This window comes from Vombatus ursinus, unplaced genomic scaffold (assembly GCF_900497805.2).
Source record: "Vombatus ursinus unplaced genomic scaffold, bare-nosed wombat genome assembly UNPS02014798.1, whole genome shotgun sequence".
NCBI lineage: Eukaryota > Metazoa > Chordata > Mammalia > Diprotodontia > Vombatidae > Vombatus > Vombatus ursinus.
The window spans coordinates 306568-330776 of NW_020954576.1; positions in this window are offsets into that span (position 1 = coordinate 306568).

Consider the following 24209-nt stretch of genomic DNA (forward strand, 5'->3'; position numbering starts at 1 on the left):
CAAATATGTATATTGAAGTAAAACAGATCCCGGCCTTGGCCATGCCCCCAAATCTCACTCTAAATATGGAACTGGCCCACCTTCTTTTCTGATCACAGAATTTCTGCGTGTTTTTTCCTTTGCCTCTCTTTTTTGCATGCAAGTCATTGTCACTAAGGGACCATAGCCCACTTATGTGCTCCCTTGTGCTTTAGACCACCCACAATCTTGATTCTTCCATGATTGTTTTATTCTGTGATTACAGCTATGATTGACTACAATCATGTGAATGATTTTGTTGTTGTTGTTGAGTCATTTCAGTTGTGTCTGAGACTTTGTGACCTCATTTGGGGTTTTCTTGGCAAAGATACTGGAGTGGTTTGCTGTTTTTTTCTCCAGCTTATTTTATGGATGAGGAAACTGAGGCAAACAGGGTTAAGTGACTTGCCCAGGTCATACAGCTAATAAGTGGCTGAGGCCTGAGTTGAACTCATGTCTTCCAGACTCTAGGCCCAGCATTTTACCCACTGCAATACCTAGCTGCCTTATGTGAATTATGCAAACAGCAAAATGTAGAAAAATACAGAGAAAAGAAAGAGGGAAAAGAAGATGCTTAGAAGGGGAGACAGGGAAACAAACAGAACTGTTTTGATACTTCCTTGTTAGAGTCAATATACATTAAAAACCCCCCAAGAAATAACTGGAAGTTTATGGTTTCAAGTATAATCCTTGTCGGGGTTCTTGTTTAATAGTAATAGCTAGCATGTATATAGTGCTTTAAAGTTTGCAAGGTTGTTTTACGTGTATTATTTCACTTGATCCTCACAACAACCCTAGGAGGCGGGTGCCATTTTTCTTATTTGTTTGTTTCAGTCATGCCAGACTCTTCATGGCCCCATTTGGAGATTTCTTGGCAGAGATACTGAAGCGGTTTGCCATTTCTTTCTCCAGCTTATTTTATAGATGAGAAAATTGAGGCAAACTGAGATTAAGTGACTTGCCTTGGGTCACACAGCTAATAAGTGTCTGAAGCTGGATTTGAACTCAGGAAGATGAGTCTTCCTGATTCCAGGCCCAGTGCTGTGTCCACTTCTCCACTTAGCTGCTCCTTAATCATCATAGTAACTAGATTCATTGTGATGCACCAGATAATTTATTATTATTATTATTTATAATAGTGAGACTATAGTGGGTGGACTAGCCTTGGAATCAAGAAGAAGTAGGTACAAGGCCTGCCCCTGATGCATACCAGTCATGTGACCCATGGGTAGGCAAGTTACTTAACCTCTCAGGGCTCTGGCAGCTCTTCAGGACTATAAATTACAGATGAGCTGTTAAGCAGCATTGGGGGAGGGCCTTTCTGTATGGGAACCTCCTCATACTGCTGAAATCACAGTTCTGGATAAAAAAAATAAATAGCAACAAGAATGGTCACTGAGGTCTGAGTGGGAAGTAGGTGGGAAGCCATTGTCACTGAAGACAATCAGTCATCTTTCCACACCAAAGGAGAGGAGCTATGTTCTGGGTAATTCAGGTCAAGATAATCTAGAAGTCATGGCTGCTTTGTTTTTGAATGTCAAACAAACATTATCCAACAGCTTCACCTTTCTAATTGTATTGCACAGACCCATGGTGAAATGCTCTGCCTTAGGACACATCCCATTCTTCATAGAAGGCCTTCTGCCCTCCTTCCTCCAGCTGCTAGAGATTACCTTTCCTCTACTCTGCCTATGTCTCCTATGTACTTGGTTATTTATGTTTTGCCTCTTTCGTTAGAATGTAGGATCCTGGGGGGCAGGGACCTTTTTTTTTTTCACCTTTCTTTGTATTCCCACTGTTTAGCACAGTGCCTGATACAAAATAGGCACTTAATAAATGCTTTTTGACTAACTTACTGAAATGAGTTTGAATTAAACTCATTTCAGTTTGTACTGAGTGTACGTTAGTTTATGGTTTGTGAGTTGGGACCTTGAGGTTGTTCCTTAATTCCCCTGTCACTTCCTATAGACTTCTTCCTAAGTGGTTTTCTCCCTTAAACCCCTCTACCCACCACTCCCAGTGTATTTAACTTGAATCAACCCTGGGAGTCTGGGTTGGATGGATTCATTTGATACCATCTACCTCTTTGGGGATGGCACTAGACCTCAGAGGTCCTTTCCCTCCCCCAGGCCCGGCTAGGCTCATACTCACTGCTCAATCTGCTCCTATTGGTCAAGCTCCTTATCTGTAAACAAGTATGGACAGTGACTATGAAGTCAGGAGACTAGTGTTTGGAGATCCAACGATGGATAGAACCGGGATTATCTCCTTAAAAATGGTCCCCTTGGAAGACTTCCCATGATGCTGCCTGTGCTGAGAACATTTCAAGGTCAAGGAAGGAGCCACAGGAGAAAACAACCAGTCTGACTCTTTTGTCAGTCACACCTCATTGAAAAAAAACAAACAAACCAGGATTTCTTAGCTTGGTCACTCCTCTTAGTCAATAGACTAGGTTCTGAATAAGTAGGTTTAAGTCCCATCCCTTACAGAAAGGAGCTGTGTGGGTCAGTTCACTCTCTGAGCCTCCTAACCCTCCTATATGTAGCCACTGCTGTTCTCTCTTAATCTACTCTATAAAATGGAAATAATGATCCTTCTACTACGGATCTCACAGGGCTATTGGGAGGACAAGAGGGCTTTGAAACCTTGGAGTACTTCAGAAGTGTGAGCTGTTACTCATTGAATAAAAATTAGTTAAGTATATCTACTATGTGCAGAACAATGTTCCTAAGCACTGGAGGAGATGCAAAGCTTAGATAATGTGCGGGTCAGGGTCCTGTGAAACTCACAGTTGAGAGAATTGTGGCAATTGAGTGCACTGTCTCCATTTTGGGACTCAATTCTGGAGCTAGCACAATTTCCTTCCTATTCCATTATGGTCTAATCCAATTCCAGCCTTGTGAGAAAATGTTGCTCAATTATGGGAATTGTGAGACAACTTTATTGCATTGTATGAGCCTAGCCTTGCATGGCAGGGAAGCTGGACCACCTCTTCCTGTTGTTTAGAGACCCTTAACTAAGGACCTAGGTTATGCTGACCAGAAACCCAGTCAGATCCCAAGACTGATGCAAGGAGTTATCTCACAATTATACATCTCAAGCAACTCATATGTCTTATCTGAAAACTGACCCCAAACTGATCAATCAATTTATTGTTTGCATGTTCCTTTGATTGAATTCAGACACTTGGGGGCAGTGGGAGGCCTCCTTTTTCTGATTTCAGAGAATAGGTCTTACCCTCCTAACTCAGAAAGGCTCTAATCTTTCCTCCAATTAGAAATCAAATTACCTAGTCTTGTGTCCTGATCTATATCCTGTTAATTGTCTTCTTTTAATGCATAAAAATCTGTTTCCCCCTGATTCAGGGTCTAGTGCCAAGCTGAAGAGGCCTGGTCCCAATTTGTTATGCAATTGTCATACATTGCTTAATAAATCAATATGCTCAGAAGCTCAATCCTTTGTTTCCTCAGTTATTTCAGATTTTGCCCATTACATAGTCTAGTTGGGATATGAGACACAAACAGATAACTATAGTAAACAATATTTTGTGATGAATGTATTAGAGAGGTGCAAAACAAAATGTGATGTGAGACTGGAGGGGAGGTCATTACTATTGTGGGTGAGGAGGCATCAGAGAAAGCTCAGATGATGAGGCTTTTGAGTTGAATTCTAAAGGTTTAGGAACTGAACAAGTGGAGAAGGGAGGGAAAGAATAAACTAGGCATAAAAAACAGTGTGGGCAAAGGCATGGAAGAGAGAATCTAGAAATTGTTTTGTTTGGTGGATGGGTGGGCACAGAGAATAGATCAATTTGGCTAGAGTATAGAGTTGGTAGAGGGGAGTAATATAAGACTGAAAAAGTGGGTCATTGTGAGCTTGTGGAAGGCCTTGAATGCCAGGCAAATAAAAAATTTAAAAAATTTGAATTTTTCTCAATAGGGAGAAGGGACCCAGATTTTTCTTTTCTTTTTTCTTTTCTTTTTTTGTTTGTTTCTTTCTTTTTTTGTGTGTGTGAGGCAATCGGGGTTAAGTGACTTGCCCATCAAGTGTCTGAGGCTCGATTTAAACTCAGGTCCTCCTGACTCCAAGGCTGGAACTCTATTCACTGCTCCACCTAGCTGCCCCAGGGACCCAGATTTTTGAGCAAATGAGCAAATTATGTGAAGAATCAATTCAGCAAACAAGGAAATACCTACTATGTGCAAGCTACTGTGTTCATGCGTATAGCTGTAATGAAGTACATTTGGAGGGTTCAGAGATCAGAGGTATTGGGAAGACCTATTATGAGGCCATTGCAATAGCCCAGGAAGATGGTAATGAAGGCTGGTGCTAGGGTGCTACAAGTGGGAATAGAGAAGAGGAGACATTTGTTAGAGATGTGGAGGCGGGATCAATAGGATTATGTAATTGATTGGGTGTAAGAGGTGAGGGAGAAGGAAGAACCAAAGTTTCAATTCATTAAGCATCTTTAGGTACAAGGCACCAAAATCATGAACCCAGGAGAGAAGGAATGGTGTTGTCACAGACAGAAGTCAAGATCAGGAGGAGAACAGATTTAGGGAGACAGATAATAATTAGTTTTGGATGTGTATAGTTTGATTTGTTGATGGGGTATTCAGGTGGAGATGTCCTATGGGCAATTGGAGGTGCCAATCTGGACCTCAGAAGGGAATTCTGGGAGACTGGGGATAAGATTCGGGAGTTATCTGCATAAAGGGTGTAGTTGGAACCCTGGAGGAGAGAAGATTTGGAAGAGAGTATAGGAAGAGAAAAGGCAGACAGGCATTTGAGGGACAGCTACATTAAGAAATAAGTGAAGGAGGGCTTGGAAGGGTAAGAGGAGACTTGTGGGGACTTGGTATCTTTAAAACCAAAGGATAGAACATTTAATATTGGAGAATGGCTCACGGTGTCAGAAGCTGTAGAGAGGTCATTGGAACGTTACTGCAACAACTATTATTAAAAGACCTACTATGTCCAAGCCACAGTGTTCATGCTGAATGGTAACAGAATGGGTTGAAGAGAGTGGGTATTGAGAAAATGGAGGTATTGGGTATATGTGGTATTTCAAGGAGTATAGCAGTGAAAGGGAGGAGTTGTTCAGTCATTTCAGTTGTGTCTGACTCTTTGTGACCCCATTTGGTGTTTTCCTGGCAAAGATACTAGGGTGGTTTGTAATTTCCTTCTGCAGCTCATTTGACAGATAAAGAAACTGAAGAAAACAGAATTAAGTGACTTGCCCAGGGTCACACTCTATCCTTCACTCTCTCCCCCTCACCCCCTAACTGCCCGAAGGGGAAGAGGATTATAGTTAATTCCTTCATTCTGGGTCACCCCCACTTTCTGTCTTCACTCTTATTCCTAAACTGTCAGAAGAAACCACTAAACTGTGCTAACTGTGTCCGCTACAAATGAATGTTATTTGGCCTCAACTAGGCAATCACTGATATATGGAAATACTTTTAAAAAAAATTCTATTGATATCTTTTGTTTTTAAGTCACCATTATTTCCCAAGTTCCCTGTCCCCCCTCCTCTTTGCTCCTCCTGGCACTGGAAATCAGTCACATGTGGATCTTGTGCATCCTCCTGAGCTCTTGGCTATTTGGCTCCACTCTGAAGACCCTGCCAGACAATGAGCTCTGTCTTCTGAGGACTTTGCCCTTCTCCAGTTGAGGAGGAAGAAGCAGCTTCAGGACTCCTGAGCTCTAGCACCCACCAGGAATTAGTGACATTCAGGGACATGCTGTGGATTTCAGCCAGGAGGAGTAGGGGTACCTGCAGCCTTTTCAGAATGACTTTTACAGGGCTATGATACTGGAGAACTATAGCAACCTGGTGTGCCAGGAAAGGTACCACATATGCCAGAGGGAGACAGTCTAAGGGAATTGCTCTTCAGGTGTTGGTGCATAAGATGACATGATTTTCATGGTGGCCCTTTTGCATTTATTTATGGATCCTGAAATACAAGATGCTGGATTTTTTTTTCAGTTGTTATTGTTCTATCCATTTTACCTTGTTCCAGTTTTGTACTGTTTTCCTAGTTCTGCTTACTTTCCTCTGCATCAGTTCTTATAAATCTTCTAATGCCTCTCTCTGCATTCTTCATGTTCTTTGGTTCCTATGGCATCTCCCTGAAGAATGATGAGATACACCAAGGCTAGAGACCTGTGTGGCTCTTCCAGGCCAAGGGGCTGGTGATGGACACCTTTTATTTTCCAACTTCCTCCTCATGTCTTTGAAAATGAAGGCTGAACAACAATAATCCTCCTCATGTGCTTCCCCATTAAGTCTCCCAGTGGACAACTTCTTTTCCAATGAAACTTTCTTTAAAATTTTTTATTGACATTTTTGTTTTTGCATCACCTTCATTTCACTTTTTTGTCCTTTTGCAGTTTTCAAAACTGTATTAACTAAGGTTTTTTTTTTTTGGCTAGGCAATGGTGTTAAGTGACTTGCTCGGGGTCACACAGCTAGTAAGTATTATGTGTGTGACGTTGGATTTGAACTCAGGTCCTCCTGAATCCAGGGCCGGTGCTCTATCCACTGCACCATCCTGCTGCCCCAGCTAAGAAGCTTAATGGCCCTGAAGATATATGAAGATAAGTATTCATTCATTCCTCTATGTCTTTCCATTAACTATACATAATTTAAGGTACTAAAAGTTAGCAGTTTCTTAAACCAAAAGTTTAGTGGCTTCTTATATAGATACTAGTTTAAAATAATAGTTAGTGTAAATCCATAATGATCACATCTGCATTCCTGGATTATGTTTTTCAGTTTATAAAAGCTGAACAAATAGATAGAAATCATGCATCACTTAATTTCCAACCATATTCCTGGCCCCTCTCTCAGGGAGAGAGTTTTCTGTTGTAACAAAGAATAAAAAAGAGGGGGAAAGCATTGGACGAACTAACAGAAGCCCCAAGTGAGTCTGATGGTATAGGTGATGTTGCATATCCATAATCCCTTACCTCTTCAAAGAATGGAGGGACTTGTGTTTTCTCCACTTCCCCTTTGAGGTTAACCTTGGTTGTTATAATTACACAGCCTGAAATTTCATGCTTTTTTTCCCCTTATTTCTATTTACATTGTGGAGCAGTGGGTAGAGTGCTGGACTTGTAGTCAGGAAGCCCTGAATTCAAATTCCGCCTCAGACACTTAGCTGTGTGACCCCAGACAAGTGATATGCACCTCTATATGCCTCAGTTTCCTCAACTGTAAAATGGTGATAATAACATCATCTTCCTCCCAGGGTTGATGTGAATATCAAATGAAATAATATTTGTAAAGTGCTTTTAGCACAGTGACTGGCACATAGTAAGCACTATGTAAATGGTAGCTATTATTATTTGTAAAGCACTTGACATACCTTAAATCATTATCATCATCATCATTATTATTGCTTTGTACTTTCCTTTTCTGTTTCTACTTAATTCACTTAGCATTGGTTCATATATAAGTCTTCCCATACCTCTATTAGTTATTTTTTACAATGCAGTAATGTTCCATTAAACAGCTGGTTATGCAGTAGATAGAGTGCCAGGTCTGGAGAAAGGAAGACTCAACTTTCTGGGTTCAAATCTGGCCTCAGACACTTACTAGCTGTGTGACCCTGGGCGAGTCACTTAACCTTGTTTGCCTCAGTTTCCTCATCTGTAACATGAGCCGGAGAAGGAAACGGCAAACCACTTTGCCAAGAAAACTCCAAATGGGGTCACCGAGAGTCAAACATGACTGAAAAATGACTGAACAGTATTCCATTACATTCAAGTACCAGAATTGTTTAGCCCTTCCTCATTCAGTAGACATCTACTTTATTTTCAGGCCTATACTACTACAAAGAAATGCTGTTATGAACATTTTAGTTTTTATGGGAACTTTTAACTTTCTTAGAATATATGACGTTTTTCTGTTGAAGGTACCACCATCCTTAAAATTGTTGTTGTTGCTGTTCACTTGTTTTCATGACCCCATTTGGGGTTTTCTTGGTAAAGATCCTTGGTTTGCCATTTCCTTCTTTAGCTCATGTTACAGATGAGGAAACTGAGGCACAGATTCAAAATCCCAGGGTCCTCCTTGATGCTTCCTTTTCCTTTAAGCCTGCACCAAATCAGTTTCCCTATCCTGTCAATCCGACCTCTGCAGCGTATCTTGAGGCATGTCTTACAAGGTCCTCTCACCTCCACCCCGATGGGTGACACTTTAGGTCAACCTCCTTTTGCACGGACTGTTGTAACGGCCTCCTAAATCGTCTCTCCATCTCTAGCTGCTCCCCTCTCCAGTCTGTTCTTCACATCACTGCCAAAATAATATTCTGGAGGCACAATTCTGACCAATCTGCTAAAAACCTCCAATGTTTCCTTCGACTCCAGGATAAAATGAAAATTCCTAAGCTTGACATTTAAAGCCCTACACAATTTGGCTTCAACTTTCCTTTCCAGCTTTATTTTCTTTTTTGGCTAGGCAACAGGGTTAAGCAACTTGCCCAGGGTCACATAGCTAAGGAGTGTCAAGTGTCTGAGGTCACATTTGAACTCAGGTCCTCCTGACTCCAGGGCTGGTGCTTTATCCACTTCGCCACCTAGCTGCTCTTCCAGCTTTATTTCATGATATTCCCTACCTTTCAAGCCAAATTGGTCAACTAGTTGTTGCCTGATTATGGTTTTCTGTCTTTGTGCCCTAGCCCTTGGGCATCCATGCTGGCCTCCACTGGAATACGGACCCTCTTCCTATCTCCTGCTGAAATCTCTCCCACTAGAAGATTCCATTCTCTTCTTCTCCCTCACATTGTATTCTCCTTCATGAATCCTTTCATCTCCCCAGTTAAAAGTTTATTTCCTCCCTCCAATTGTTTCCAGAGCACTTAGTGTTGATTCCTCCTTTGCCCCCATGCTTACTACCTTAGATGATAATTATCTGTCTTTGTTTTCCCCCATTCCAATCCCACCTTCAAGAGAATGTAAACTCCTGGAGGGTAAAGACTATGTCATCCTTTTGTTATTGTTATCAACAGTACCTTTGCAGGGGCTTTATAGATGTCTGCTGAATTGATAGAGAAGCTACCCGTGCTGGCTCAGAGTAGGAGGGTCAAGGGAAGGCATTTTTTTTTTCTTTTAGGACGGAGGAGACCTAAGTATGTTTGTAGGCAGATGGAAAGGAGCCAGTGGGAGAGATGAAAAATGATAGGATAGCACTGAAACTAATGTGCTGAATTCATTATTTGTTTAAGTGGTTTCAGTCGTGTCTGGCTCTTTGTGACCCCATTTGGGGTTTTCTTGGCAAAGATAGTGCAGTGGTTTTCCATTTCCTTCTCCAGCTCATTTTACAGATGAGGAAACTGAGGTGAGAGGAGTATGGTGTACCAGACCATAAGAGTGAACTTGCAGCCAAGAGACTTGGGTTCAAATGCTGACTTGGATATTTACTTATTGTGTGATTATGGACAAATTATGTAAAGCCTCTCTGGGCCTCAGTTTTCTCCTCTATAAAATGGGGCTAATAATATTTATACCTCTTACCACCACAGGCCTTTTCCAGAAAGCCTTTTGCAAACCTTAAAGTGTTATTTGAACATGATTTCTTATTAAGAAACCAAATCTACCCTCAAAGGATAAAGATATATTAGATGTGGCTGAAAGGAGAAGAAATGAGTGGCTGATATTGAGAAGAATGCTCTGGGGCTCAAAGGCTAGCCCAGGGAGGAATTCTCAGAAATGGCTGCTTTCCTGATATTGGTCTAGCCTCCAAGCCAACCACTTTGAGTGGGCTTTTCTGAGATTAAACGTATTTGTAAAGAGAAATATTTTTTAAAAATATCCCTCCTTGTACCCTCCCATACGTGTGGCCCCTGAGGGGGCTGCCTACCTGGCCCCCTTCCAATTTCCTCTCTAGTTGTACCTTGCATCAAACAAGGCAGTGTAGGAATGGTCAGGGAGGCCAGTCTAACAGAATGAGTACGGGACCTCAGTGGAAATCCTAGCTCTGACCCTGTAGTAGGCAGCTAGGTGGCGTGTGGATAAAGGCCTCATCTGGAGTCAGGAAGACCAATTCTGACACTTACTAGCTCTGTGACCTTGGACAAGTCACAACCTCTTTGACCTTTCCCTTCCTCATAGGTGCAATGCAATGCCAGTTGATAAAGGGCCATCTTAGGAGTCGGGAAGACCTGGGTTCACATTCTGCCTCTGATGCATCCTAGCTGTGGGAACATGGCAAGGTTGTTGGAAGGGTGCTGAATTTGGAGTCAGGGGTCCTGGGTTTGAATCCCTGTTCTGCTCTTTACTTCCTATGTGACCTTGGGCATTTCATTTATGTCTCATTTGTAAAATAAGGAGGGTTGTATTAGACAGCCTCTAAGCTAGAGTGGGAGAGGCAGCTAGGTGGTGCAGTGGATATAGTACTGGACTTGGAGTCAGGAAGACCTGAGTTCAAATCCAGCCTCAGACATTTACTAGCTGTGTGAGCCTAGTAAGTCACTTAACCCTGTTTGCCTCAGTTTCCTCATCTGTAAAATGAGCCAGAGAAGGAAATGGTAAACCATTACAATATCTTTGCCAAGAAAACTCCAAATGGGGTCATGAAGAGTCAGACAGGACTGAAATGACTGAACAAAAATGAGCTAGAATGGATCTTTCCAACTAAAAATCTGTGCTCCTGACACTTTAACCTCTCAGGGTCCCAGGTAATTCTCCGAGATTACAAGTTACCCATCATCATTAGTAAAGGGAGATTCCACATTGGGAGTTCCCCAAATAAATGAAATCGCAGGTCAGATCTCCTCCCCCCACAAGAGGGATTAATGACATTTACACTGCCTCACAATGACACTTTGTACTGAGTCAGGCTTATAGAAATGAGTTATTATGTTTTCCAGGTTACAGGGAAAATGGTTTCCCCCCTTAAAGTGTCTTGATTTGAAACCTCTCCCTAGACCCCTCTTCTGTGACTTACAACCTGTGTGACCTTGGGGAGAACACATAACCATCCTGGTCCTCAGTTTTCTCATCTGTAAAATGAGGGCTGAGACTAATTAATGGTCATTCTGGTCCTTTCCAGCTTTCAATGATCCCATGGTCTTATGAAGTAGTTTCTTTTCTGGCCTGTTCTAAACACAGGTTCCCTAAGCCCTGGGAGGGTTTGGCTAATGTCTCTCCTTCCAGCAGAGGGAAGGGCAGCAACTTAGACGCCTACTCCCCTCCCAAGGGAAAAACCCCCGGAGGAACCATCTGAGCCCTGGCTTGCCTCCGCAAATTTACAAGGCCTTGGACATGATGAATAGTGTGTTTGCAAATGCAATTAAGTTTGGAGCCTCCAGCAGCCCGACACCAGAGCCCTGATAGAATTGTTGGTGGAAAGAAAGAATGTTGTCCAACCTTCTTTCTCAGTGGCAGGGAGGGGAGAGGGTTGTTCCTGACTCCCCGTGGTCTCCCTGGGTATTTCAACCAAGATTTTCATTTAAGGAACAGAAAGTCTCACCACAGGAGGACTGACTAATAGTTTGCAATGCTTACCCCCAGCTGTGTTTATCCACATACCAGATTTTTGCATGGCTCTTAGAGAGGCCTGTCGGGTGGGGTTGAGATTGGGCCTCCCTCTCAATGAAGAAAGAAGGAGGGTGACACTGAGTTGATGAGACATCTCTCCACAGCCAAGTCTCACTGATTTGGCTTCCATGTGTTTTTTTTTTTTTTTTTCTCACAGCCCATCTCCTCATTATTCACACAATCACCACCTTCATTCAAACTCTTTTTTTTTTTTTTGGTGAGGCAATTGAGGTTAAGTGACTTGCCCAGGGTCACACAGCTAATGAGTGTTATGTGTTTGAGGCTAGATTTGAACTCAGGTCCTTCTGACTCCAGGGCCAGTGCTCTATCCACTGCACCACCTAGCTGCCCCACCTCATTCAAACTCTTACTGCCTCTTACCTGTACTGTTACAGTAATTGTTCTGTTGTTCAGTCGTGCCTGACTCTTCATGACCCTGTGGACCAGGGCATGCCAATACTGTCCATGGGGTTTTCTTGGCAAAGATACTGGAGTGGTTTGCTGTTTCCTTCTCCAACTTGTTTGACAGATGAGGAAACTGAGGCAAACAGGGTGAAGTGACTTGCCCAAGGTCAGGCAGCTAGGAAGTATCTGAGGTCAGATTTGAACTCAGCTCTTCCTGACCCCAGGCCCAGCACTCTGTTCACTGAGCCGCCTAATGGCTTCCTGTTTCATCCTGGCTGCTTCAAGTCTCTCCCCTCTCCAATTGCTCCTCCATACAGCTGCCCAAGAGATGCTCCTAAAGTGCAGGCTTGTCACTCCTCAGCTCAAAAAGCTTCAGTGGCTCCCTGTTTCCTTCAGGATAAAGTATATGCTCTTCTGCTTGAATTTTCAAGCCCTGCATAATCTGGTGCCATCTTGTTTTTCTAGGTTAATTTCACATTACTCTCTTTTGTGTATTCTTTTGCAGCCATTTGGGTCTAATCTTTCCCATGAACAAATAAATATTCCATTTCTTATCTCCATGGCTTTACATAAGGTGGCGCAGTAGATAAAACACTGGGCCTGGAGTCAGGAAGACCTGAGTTCAAATCTGACCTCACACACTTACTAGCTGTGTGACCCTGGGCAAGTCATTTAACCCTGTTTTCCTCAGTTCTCCCACCTGTAAAATGGTGATCATAATAGCACCTACCTTGCAGAGTTGCTGTGACAATCAAATGAAACAACATTTGTAAAGTGCTTCACAAACCTTAAAGCAGTTATAGAAATGTTAGCAATTACTATCATCCTATACCATATTTCATAATCTCCTCAGGTGCCTGTTACTATACAGCCAGCCCAGTTCTTTCTCAATAGTTAGATTAAATTCTTCCAACTGAATTTGGAAACTCTTTTCCCTTCTACTATCCTTTCAGGAGAAGCTGTGGAAAGGCAAGGGGTACAACTGGGTAAAAAAGAGGGGGTGGGTGGGTGACGGAGCAGAAGCCCCCCACCAGTCTGTTTGTTTCATTGCTCTGTGTCCATGCAGTTAAGAGGTGGAGAGGGTGTGGGGAAGAGGCCAGGGTGAGGGTTTGCATAGGTCAGGAAGGCCCTGCAGTGGGGCAGGGTCGGGGAGGGGATTGCATTCTGCAGGTTTGGGAGGAGTGCCCACATAGATAAGATCACAGATCTGTGAAGGATCAAAGAAATCCTTGAAGGAAAGAGAAGAGGTGCATGCCTCATTCTCATGGGAGATGTCATCTACAAGCCACAACTCAAAAGGAACGTGACTAAATTTTTCAACAAACAAGTTTCTATCCTTTAAGGACCCATGATTTCATCCCTGTCGGTTCTCTCTCTACAATTCTCAGTCTCAGGGCTTCTGAGCTGGAGGAGACAGTTTAATGAGTTTCTGTGGCTGAAAAAAACCCATCACCTAGTGCCTAGCCCTTTGGTGATGTGCTCCCAGCTGTGCTCAGCTGGCCCTTGGAGGACACACACACACACACACACACACACACACACAGAGCCTCTCACTGGCCTGGACTTGAATGGAGAATGACTGTATTTAAGTGAAGAATAACCATCCTCGACTGCCTTTCCTATTTGGTGCCACTTAAGAGGGAGTAGGGTGTAGTGGAAAGGGCATCGACACCAAAGTCAAATGATTCGGGTGGCACAGTGGATTGGAGTCAGGAAGACCTGAGTTCAAATCCGACCTCAGACACTTAGTAGCTGTGAGACCCTAGGCAAGTCACTTAACTTCTGTTTGCCACGGTTTTCTTAGCTGTAAAATGGGGATAATAATAGCACCTGACTCCCAGGACTGATGTGAGGATCAAATGAAATAATGTTTGTAAAGAGTTTAACATGGTGTCTGCCATATAGTAGACACTTAATTAGTACTTTCCTTCTGTATTACCTGTATAACCTTGGGCATATCATCTAACCTTTTTAGGCTCTGAAGCAGTTGAACAGGGGGCCTCCAAGGTCCATTCTGGCTCTAAATATATGGTTCTGTGGTAGGACTGGCTGGAGAGTGTGTTCCACTGTCATAGCCTTTGAGAATACTGTCTTCAAAGGAGTGCTTTTGGGAGGCCATAAATGGAGACCAAAACAGTTGCTGCTACTCATTATCTTTTTGGAAGTTCTGGTTGGGATTTGACTTCAAAGATGATAGAATATGGTTTGGGTGTTATTCATTCATTCCATAAATATTTAGGGAGGACATACTATGTGTCAACAGAGGCAAATCTTTGTCTTTTGAGGGCAGTTTTGATTTTTAGAAATGAAATAAATGCCAATAAGGAAAAGACCTCTGTGAAATGATGCAAAAGATTGCAGCAAAGATAGCAGAAGTGGAGGAATAGAGGAGCTCCATGACCAAATAATGAGAAGGAACAGACAGGACTCTTTGTGGAGACTTGAGAGAGTGATGGAAAAATTCCTTGTGTACTGAAATTAATTTCACTATATATTATTTTAACTTTTCTTCTTTTTAGGCAATTGGGGTTAAGTGACTTGCCCAAGGTCACACAGCTAGTAAGTGTCAAGTGTTTGATCTGAGGTTGGATTTGAACTCAGGTCCTCCTGACTTCAGGGCCGGTGGTCTATCCACTGTGCCACCTACCCACCCCCTATTGTTTTAACTTTTGCAAAGCCCTCTCTCATGAGTCTCACCACAATCCTATATGAGGTTTTTGTGACAGGCACTACCCCCATTTTGCAGAGAAGGAAACTGAAATTCAAAGAAGAGATGTCAACCATCATCAGAGGGTGAACCATCCATCCATCCATCCATCCATCCATCCATCCATCCATCCATCTCCTACATAACCTGTCTCTGAAGGCAGTTCTCAATCCTCTGCCAAAGACATCTGTGAAAAATGGAAGAATAAATGTATGGTCTCCCAAAGTGAGGGGACAGCTAGGTGTCTCAGTGGATAAGGCTCCAGGCCCAGAATCAGGAAGACTCATCTTTCTGAGTTCAAATCTGGCCTCAGACATTTATTATTGAATGACCATAGGCAAGTCACTTCACCCTGTTTGCCTCAGTTTCCTTATCTGCAAAATGAGCTGCAGAATGGCAAACCACTCCAGTATCTTTGCCAAGAAAATGCCCAAATGGGGTCGTGAAGAGTTGAATACAACTGAAAAATGATTGAACACCAACAACAAACTCCCAAAGTGACTGTCTGGAAGGCGAGAAGCTGTGTGGCCTTGGGCAAGTGATTTAACTTCTCTGGCCTTTAGTTTACTCACCTCTAAGATGATGAGGCTGGACTAGATCCTTCCCAGTTTATAAATCCCATCATCCTAGGAACCTCATTTGGACATGCGGTGCCCATAATATCGCACTGTAGACTTTCAGCAGCAGGTGGTTTGACCTAATGGAAAGAGCACTGAGCTAGGCCTGCCACTGTCACTATGGCCTGTGTGGCTGATCTTGGACAAATCATTTCTGAAGACCTCCCTGGTCTTCAGTTCCCTCATTTCATAAAAAGAGAAGTTTGGCTTCAAGGACATCTTCTAGCTCTAAATCTAAGATTCCTGCTTTTACAGATAAGGAACTGAGACCCACAGGGGTTGAGTGATTGTAACCCAAGTCCTCGGCCTCTGAACCTAGAACTCTTTCTACTGCATCATCTAAGTTCTGGTCCTCTGCTGAGGAATCTGTATCATTATTTTAGAGTCACAGTGAGAGAATGAGAAAAGGACTCCCGGTCTGTCCAGGTCATTTCTTTGTCTTCAGTCCTTAGCACTACCTTCTCACTGCCCACTCCCCTTATCCCCCAGGGAGCTTCATGCCTTCTGCCTGCCCTGCCACATGGCCTGGGAGTTTCCAAGCCTCTGCTTGGGTTAGTTGTGGGCTTTTGTAACATTCTGACTCATGAGCCAAGAAGAGACAGAAGGGCATTTGCAGCTAATATCAAGTGGGACGTGCCTGCTATAATTTATTCTGATTGGGCTCAATGTCATATAAGGTGAGCAGTAGCAGAATTCTCATGGGCTCAGAGATCAGGGTGTTCCCATCACACAGTCAAGATCTCCCTTGGTGGCCCTTCTAGACTTTTCATTCTCAGGCTCAGGCCAAGCCTTGACTTCATGGGATGTGCTGTTAAACCCAAGAAGGATGGCTTCGGGATGCTTCTGGGGATTAAGAACATGTTTAATATCTCAGAAACTCCTGGAATGACTTTTATTGTCCTTGGACTGCATGATTTTTTGTATGTGACTTATCCCTCCACTAGGCCAAAAACTCAGCAGTTACAGGATTATTATTTTATTTGTCCTTTAATTTCTCAAGGCCTAGCACAAAGTAGGGGCTTAATAAAGATTTGTTAATATCACAGAATTTTAGAGAATTGGCTCCTTATGTTATAAGGTAAGCTGCCTGAGGACAGGGAATGTCTTACTTTTATATGTCTTAGCACAGAGTAAACACTAAATCTGAAATGGTTTTAAATTCCTTTGTTCATTTTCAGTCATTTTCATTCATTCATTCAACTTTAGATATCATCTAGTTCAACTCTCCTCATTTTACAAATGAGGAAACTGAGGCCCAAAGAAGGGAAATGATCTGGCTAAGATCACATGGCTAATTAGAAGTAAAGCTGGGACCCAGGTCTCCTGATTCATGGGATGTTGTTGTTCAGTTGTGTCCTACTCTTCGTGATCCTATTTGGGGTTTTCCTGGCAAAGATACTGGAGTGGTTTACCATTTCCTTTTCCAGCTCATTTTGCAGATGAAGAAACTGAGGCAAACAGGGTTAAGTGACTTGCCCAGGGTCACACAGCTAGTTAAGTGTCTGAGGCTGGATTTGAACTCAGGTCTTCCTGACTCCAAGCCCAGAGCTCTATCCACCGTGCTACCTAGCTGCCTGATTGATGGGATACCTGAGTTAGCAGAAAGTAATGGGAAATCTAGTATTAAATATTGTACAGTCTCCCTGGGTCACTTGTTTCTTAGTGCTCCTTAGAGCTTATGAAAGTATGGTCCTGGGGCTGAGGGGAGACTCCACCAAAGGACAATTAGCCACTTGCCTGAGGTTCTTTCCCTGTAGGTGATGCAGCAACCTTAGTCTTAGCCCTGGGATCTCTGTCTGATGGCTTGGCTGTATGGGATACTTCTCTGCCTACTTGGGTTATCGGAAAAGCTTTGCTGAGGCTTCTTCCCTGGACCCAGGCTCACAACCCCTGAGGCATCCTTAACTCTCACTCTTCCTCATCTTATATATACAATTAGTTGCCAAATTTTGTCCATTCCACCTCTTTGACAACCCTCACATAAACCCTCTTCTTTCTATTCACATCACAATCACCTAGTCCAGGTTCTCATCGCAGTATCCTCCTAATTGGTCTCTTTGCATCCAGTCTCTTTCCTCTCCAATTCATCTTCCACAATACTGTCTAATTTATATTCCTGAAGCACAGGTCTAATCATGTTACTCCTCTGCTCAAGAAGTTCCTGTGGCTCCCTAGTGCCTTTGGGTTAAAATACAAACTCCTTTGTCAGCATTTAAAAGCTTTCACAATTGAGTTTCAGTCTGTTTTTCCAGGCTGATTGCACATTGCTCCCCTCTCATGCACTTTACTCTAGACAAAATGATCTGCTTACTGTGTGTTCCTGCACTTTGTTCCTGTAATGGCTGTTATCTTCTCTTCTATGCCTAGAAGGCTCTTCCAACTACCCTCTCCCTCTGGGAACTCCCAGTTCCCTTCAAGACTTATTTCAAGGGTTACTTCAACAAGCATTGGCTGATTTCCCTTATTTCCATATATAACTGTGTATTTATTATGTATATATGCCGTATAGTCTTATCTGTGAATACGCTGTATCCCCCTAGTAGAGTGTAAGCTCCTTGAGGGCAAGGGACTATTTCACTTTTGTATTTGTATCCCTAGCACCTGGCAGAGTACCCAGCACATAACAGATGCTTAAGAAATGTTTGTTGGTTGATTGATAGGGGAGTTTGGCGTCTGCCTTTAAATAGTCCTAAAGCTATGTATGCCTATTCCTGGAGTAGGATGATCACTAATTCACACGGCATTTGGAGGTGGAAGACTTGGGGTGTGAGTCTCAGCTCTGCCACTCACTAGCTGTGTGACCTTGGGTAAGTCACTTAACATCTGTGAGCCTCAGTTTCCTTATTTGTAAAAAAAAGGAAAACAACCCTGCCATAGATTTATGAGGATAAAATGAGGCAAAGTAGATGAAACTTTGTAAACTAGAAAAAATGTATCAATTTAAGAGACTATTATTGTTTTATTTTTACATTTCTTGATATTTTTTTAACATCATCATAATTTTCCCCAGTATCTCCCGTTCCCGGAGGGCCATCCCGTATAACGAATAGTATTTTTTAAAGGCAGAGGAAAAAATCAGCACAACTAATCAAAACATTGAAAAAGTCCAAAAAACCATGTTCAATTTGTAACATCTGCAGACCTCCCACCTCCTAGAAGGTGGGGTTGTGAAGGACAATTATTGTTAATTCTATAGACACCCTGTTACCATCTGCAAGACTGTACCTGGTGCTTAGATTTTCTGTTCCTTTAAGGTCTGTCTCTTGTATACAGGAGAATAAGTGCAGAGGAGAAGGGATGGTACCCCAGGGGTGGAGGGTCTTGCCCTCTCTTGGAAGGACTCATGTTCATCCCGTAGGGTTTTCATTTGGAAATTGACAATCTCTGCTAAGTGGAGATGTTCCCATAAATTTCTGTCACTTGTGTGTCAGCCCTACTTAATTTCCAAGCATGTCTAGGATTGGTCCAATGGCAGGCAATCACCCCTTTGCCCCCTAAGCATTTGGGCTGGTGCTCAGGAATTTTTCTGGAATGGCCTACAAGGTGAGCTGGGGGCTTCAGGACAACTGTCTCCAATAGAATGACTATAGTTCTAGCAGATCAGTGATATTCCAGGAATAAGGCTATAAATCGTGTCCAGATCTGTTGGCTGAATTAGCTCCCAAGGGAAGGGAGCCAAAGCTGCTTTGGACTGACTTGACTCGGCTGTTTGCTGTACTCATTGCTTTCCCAGAGTTGTACTCGTCTTCTCTGTAGTAATAGTAGTAGTAATAATAAAAAATAATAATACATTATATTATTAATACTATAAATTAAAATATTAAAACTATAAGATAGAAATATTATATATAATATAATTATAGCATATTGTGATATATTATAATTATTAATATACTATGTCATAATTATATTGTTAATATAAGTATTATATTTGAATATTATATATTACAATATATAAATATTATATGTGATATATATACTATATTAGAATTATTATAGTATAGTATGATATAATATACTGTAGTAATTATTACTAATAAGTAGCAATACTACTACTAGTAGTAATAATAATAGTAACGATAATGACAATACCTGATATTTGTAGAGCACTTTTAAAGTTGCAAAGCACTTTACAGACCTCACAACAAACCTGAGATGTAGATACTATTACCAATACTGTAGGTATTAACTCCATTTTTACATAAGCGCAAACTACAATTTGGAGAAGTTGAGTGACTTATGAAGGGTTACCCAACCAGTAAGTGCCAGAGGCAGAGTTTGAACCCAATTTCCTCCTACACTGTCTAGCAATCTATCTATTATGCCTCTTAATTGGGTTCCCTGATTCCAGTCTTTTTTCTCTCTAATCCAACCTCCAAACAGATGCCATGGTCACTCCCCTGCTCACAAATCTCATCGCCTCCAGGATAAACTACAAAATCTCACCTTGGAATTTAAAACCCATGGTTTTTTTTTTTTTTTTTTTGGTTGTTGTTTTTAGGCAATTGGGGTTAAGTGACTTGCCCAGGGTCACACAGCCAGTAATGGATTTCTTGTTTTATTTTTTTTTTGTTGTTTTTTTTTTAAAGCCCATCTCAATGTGGCTCCCTTTCTGGTCTTATTTCTTCCCATTTCCCTTCATGTACTCTATGTATCAGCCTCATCGGACTATGAGCTGTTTCCCTAATCTGACACCCTGTCTTTGCACAGCCTGTTCCCCATCCCTGGACTGCACTGTCTCCTCCTCCCACTTGTCAGAATCTCTTGCTTCTTGCAAATTTCCACTCAGTCGCCACCTCCTCCAGAAGTCTTTTTTGAGGCTCCTGGTTCTCTCTCTCTTGAAATGATGTTGTATTTACTCATCGTTGTATGTGGTGCATCCCCATGTGCCCCTGACCCCCAGTAGAATGTAAGCTGCTCAAAGTCAGGGGCTTTTTTAAAAAAAGTTTTTGTCTGTTTCTCTAGTGTCTTGCTCAGAGTAAGGAATCAGTGAAGGGAGATGTCCAGACTATTTCAGGTAATGGTGTAGAGGTTGGGGGCAGGGAGGTATGAGAGAAAGATCAAGGTAGGAAGAGCTCAGAGCTCAGTGCCTGTGTTGCTGAAGCAGATTGGGATTTAGTGGTAAGAACACACTTCCTTCTAACCTCCAGTCCAGTGGCTGCCTTTGTTTCCTCTTGGGCACATTCATGAGGAGGGCAGCTAGGTAGAGTAGTGGATAGAGCGCCAGGCCTGGACATAGGAAGACTAGTCTTCCAGAATTCAAATCCAACCTCAGACACTTCCTGGCTGTGTGACCCTGGACAAGTCACTTAACCCTGTTTACTTTAGTTTCTGCATCTGTAAAATGAGCTGGAGAAGGAAATGGCAAACTACTCCAGTATCTTTGCTAAGAAAACCCCAAATGGGGTCATAAAGAATCGGATGTGACTGAAACGAATGGAAAACAAACACATTCATGAGATGACCTCTGAAGAAGCTGTAGTACTGAGTCTGGCCATCAGAGGGCACTCAACCTACAAATGGCCAGACAGCAGCTCCTGCATCACAGCTCAGGACTTTCAAGTTCTGGAATGTTTAAGTCCCTGGTGGCTAGCTCTAGTTATGGAATTTAGCTGGAGATCACATGGAATGTTGCATGTGTATGCATGTATGAGTAAATATACACAATATGTACACATACGAATATATACATGTAAACAAATATACATAATGCATATATGTGTATATAAACATAAAACTAAATAAATGTATATTTACATATGTATATTTTCCAGCTATTAAAGCTGTAAACTGCGCTAAGACTTTAGTCTTAGTGTATCTCCATCTACCTACCCAAATCTCTTCTCTCTTTTGTGGCTAACCCCCTTGAGAAGGCTGTCTAGAATCAATACATCCATTTCTTTTTTCTCTTACTCTTTTTAATTTCCTACAATCTGGCTCCTGACCTCATCATCCAACTGAAATTTCCTTCTCCAAAATTACTAGTGATATCTTAATTGCCAAATCTAATGAATGGGCTCTCCTCAATCTTCATCCTTCTTGACCTCTCTGCAGCCTTCCATATTGTCAATCACCCTGTTCTCCTCCATACTCTCCTCTCTCTCGGTTAACTCGATGCTTTGCTATCCTGTTATATCATATACCTATTAGGAGTTTTCCTCCTCAGTCTCCTTTGCTGGGTCTTTGTCCAGGTCATGCTCACCGACGATGGGGGGCCCTTCCAAGGCTCTGTCCCGGGACCTCTTCTGTTTTCCTTCTTGTTTAGTAATCTCATCAGCCCCCCTCGGTTTCAGTGATTATTTCTATGCTAATGAGTCTCAGGTCTGCTTATCCACCCCTGACATCTCTTTTAATCTCCAGCTTCACATCTCCAAATGCTTATTAGGCATCTCCAACTGGATCTCCCATAGACATCTTAAACTCAGTGTGTTCAAAACTAAACTCATTATCTTTCCCCTCAAACCCTCCCCCCTTCCAAACTTCCCTATTATTGTCTAGGTTCCTACCACCCTCACAGTCACCCAGGCTTGCATTTCAGTGTAATCCGGAACCCCTTACTCCATCTCACCCCCTCTACCCAATCTGTTGCCAGGTCCTATCATTTCTACACTTGTAACATCTCTCCAACTTCTCTCCTCTGACACTCCCATCATCTTGGTCCTGGACTATTGAAATAGACTCCTTGCCACATGTGTCTTCTCACTTCAGTCCACCTTCCACTCAGCTGTCATATTATCCTTCCTAAAGCTCAGGTCTGACCAAATCCCTCTCCTTCTCAATAAGCTCCAGTGGCTTCCCATCACCTCCAGGATGAAGTATGACATCTTATTTTTCACAACCTGGCCACCTCCTACCTTTCCAGTCTTCTCATATCTTATTCCCTATCACATACTATTTGATCCAGTGACACTGGCTTCCTATCTGTTCCTCACACAAGATGCTCCATCTTCAGACTCCGGGCATTTTCACTGGCTGTTCCAGTGCCTAGAGGCAGCCAGGTACTGCAGTGGTTAGAGCACTGTGCCTAGGGTCAGGAAGATCTGACATGTTACAACTCTGGGAGGTGTTATTACTAACTCCATTTTATAGTTGAGGAAACTGAGGCAGACAGAAGTTAAGTGACTTGCCTGGGGTCACACAGCTAGTAAATGTTTAATGCTGGATTTGAACTTAATGACTCTTTCTCTGCCTCTCTCCATTCTCTCTGTACTCTCCTCTTCTCTTCCCCCTTTCTCCATGTCTGTCTCTGTCTTTGTTTCTCTGTCTCTCTGTCTTCTCTCTCTTTCTCTGTCCCTCCTTCTCTTTCTCTCTCATCTATGTATTAGGCTGCCAGGGCTGCTGGCATGGGATCTTTAGTAAACACCCCCCCCCCCCAAGTCTTCTTCCCTGGTGTATCTCAGGATACACATCCCTGTCTTATTCCTCCTCCCTCTGGTTCTTCTATCCTTTTCACAGCTCCCTGGTCCCTGGCCTCCTGGGTGAGAAGAACATTTCCCTCTCTGGCCCCAAAGATCTCTTTCCTGGGCTTCTCGCTGCCTTGCACTGTCCTCAAAGCTGGCTTGTTCACTGCTCCCAGAGATCTCCAGGACTATGGCTTCAGAGGGTCTCAGTCTTCTTGCCTCTAGTCCATTCTCCTTTGACTTGCCTTGCCTGAGGCATATTCACCAGGTAGTAGTTCAAGCTAGTTCTACTCTTGGGTGAGGCTTGGCTTCCTCACCTATTATTCTGGGTTTCCTTTTGGACTTAGTCTTCGTAATTATAATAATGATAACAATAATACTAACAGTAGTGTTTATATAATGCTTTAAGGTTTGCAAAGCAATTTACAAATATTATTTAATCCTTGCAACAACCTTGGGAGGTGGGTGCTATTATTATCTCCATTTTACAGATGAGCAAAGCAAGGCTCAGAGAGATTGGGACTTGCCCAGGTCCACACAGCTATATCTGAGAGAGGATTTTAATTCAGGTCTTGACTCCAAACCCATCACTATCTCGACTGCGCCACCTAGTGGCCTATGTAGCAGCGACTGACATCCATGGTAGTCACCACCTTACCCTGGAGGTTATTTGTCTCATGTAGATTTACCAGAAGGACCATCTCTCCATCTCTTTCAAAATCCTATTATTGCCACGTTGGGGCAGTGACTGATTTCATCAGTTTAGGGAACTCACAGGAGAGGAAATTCCCTCTATCAATGCATGTCAGTATCTTCTGTATTTTTTTGGGGGGGGAGGGGTGTTAAGCAATGGGGCTAAGTGACTTGCCCAAGGTCAGACAGCTAGTAAGTGTCAAGTCCAAGCTGCCCCCTCCTTCTGTACTTTTTAAATAGTTTTAAATAGTTTCCTGGGACGCTTGAGAAGTTAACAGGATAACACAGTCATTTGTGTTAGAGCTGGGACATAAACCCAATTCTTCCTAATTTCCGGGTTATCTCCTCAACTACACTTTATTTCTTCATCATTGATCCTTTACCCTTCCCAATTACTTTAAGGACACCATAAAATTAAGAGATATCATTTCCATGTGTGGAAGTGGAGGGACATCCCCTTACAGGAGAATCCAACCTCAGGGAAAAAGACAAGTAGGAAAGAGGATCAGAGGTGGAACTACTCCACAGATAGGGGTTTCCATATTTCATGCTTCAAATTATTATTATTATTATTTTAGGCAATTGGGGTTAAGTGACTTGCCCAGGGTCATACAGCTAGTAAGTGTGAAGTATTTGGTCTGAGGCTGGATTTGAACTCAGGTTCTCCTGACTTCAGGGACAGTGCTCTATCCACTGCACCACCTAGCTGCCCCCACTTTTTTTTTTTTTAAAGAGGCATTATCAGAAGTGGAGGATATGCTGAACTTGGAATCAGGAGGCCTTTTGTCCAGTCGTTTATAGTTGTTGACGACTCTTGTGACTCCT